Consider the following 1,848-nt stretch of genomic DNA (forward strand, 5'->3'; position numbering starts at 1 on the left):
CCTTTTCTTTATGAATCATGTGCCCTCACCCAATCAAAGAGATTAGTTCCACACACAATGAATTTTAAGACCGTAGGAACTCAATATAGGAAGAATTCACTCGCTCTCAGAAATAACATTCATATGCTACAAAAGATGCACCATAGGCTTGCCCGTAGTGTAATACTCTACTAATCGAGTTCATTCAGTCGAAGAACAAGTAGGACTTTCATTGGTTGTAATGTAGGCTGCGGGTCGGGTAGGATACATTTGGATATGAGTGACTACACCTCCCTTAAGTACTTTAATACATATACTTTAACACATATCCCATACTTATGTCAAACCATAACTCCACATTCACCTCAATATATATTAACTCTATATTTCTTTAAGCATAATTACATCAAGAGTCACCACTATCAAGGGATATTTTTCACAGCAATACAACTAATTTTTCTTTTCTTTCTTTTTTCAATTCAAGTGGCTCTTACTTTTTCAAAACAATGCACCTTTCTCCTTATTTCATTAGTTCCACGCCAAAGCCGAACCAACCACCCCACACTTTAACTTTTACAAAGTTCATAACAATTCAAGTACTCATGAGAGGTGAAAAGGTTCAAATATATGGTCGATTAAAACAAAGGGGTACGACTTGTAATGTGGTTACCAAAGAAATAAGATTACAGGCTCAACGGGGTTAACTACAGTACATAACATTTAGGTGGGTAAACTTTATATATCTGGCTTAACAAAAAAATGCCTATATCACTTCCTAGACTGAACAATACTACTATTTTACTTTGCAAATACACGGGGCAAGTTCTAGACATCAAATGCAATGCATAGAATACATACAAAACCTCACACAGACATGGCACATAACTCACTCAGAATTGGTTTCATCGCGACGCTTCAGTCAAAGCAGTTAAGCAAAATTAAGAATCTACGATTTAAGGTACTTATGCGAGAGTCAAAACCCGAGCCTAAGCGTCACAACCATAGTACTAACTATTCTCAAGGCATAACAAAGCTAAGAGATATTTCTTCAATTCAATTCATGGCACAATGGTTCCTATTCCTAAAAATAAATAAAACTAACTACACCCGGTTCAAACAAAACCCTTGAAAAAGAACCGCGGTACAAAGAAAAATCAAGGGGGAATTGCTACACTACCTAACAAAAGAAAATCTTTTTGTCTTTTTCTTTTTGACTTAAATCCCTCAAGAAAATTGTCTAATAGATCCATCATCAGGAAAAGTTCAATCTTTTCTATTTCTGTTCTCTAAAAAAATAATTCAATTAAACTAACATAATTAAAATAGCATAGAAAGTTACCTAGACAATCTCCTCACCCCACACTTAAAATTGTACATTATCTCCAATGCACACCATAACTAATAAGAGGGTAAAAGAGACTCCCTGGTAGGCCAAAGGCCGAAGCACTAGCAACTCATGGGGTACTCAGACTTCTCCCAGGCTTGGTCCTTCGTGCGGGTACCTCACACTTAGTTCCAACCATCTAGTTTGTTGTTGCATCCTTCCAATAGCTTTGCTTTCCATGCTCCTAGAAAAGAAAAAATCGACACTACAAAAATAATAAATAAAAATAAAAAACAAAATAAAGTAGTAAAGCTGGATTTCCTCCCAACAAGCGCTTGATTTAATGTCGCGGTACGACACGAATCACTTTCTGCCTCCACTTTGAACATATGAATCGGACCCCAAGTTTTGATTCTACTCTATGATCATGCTCCTCGGGTGGTGGAATGAATCTGACTGGCCCAATAAAACAATGTAGTATTCTGCACTTCTTGGCCTTTAGATGAGATGTGTATTTCCGACTTTCTGGTAAGAAGCATTTCAGA

This window comes from Nicotiana tomentosiformis, chromosome 2 (genome assembly GCF_000390325.3).
Source record: "Nicotiana tomentosiformis chromosome 2, ASM39032v3, whole genome shotgun sequence".
NCBI classification, from domain to species: Eukaryota; Viridiplantae; Streptophyta; class Magnoliopsida; order Solanales; family Solanaceae; genus Nicotiana; species Nicotiana tomentosiformis.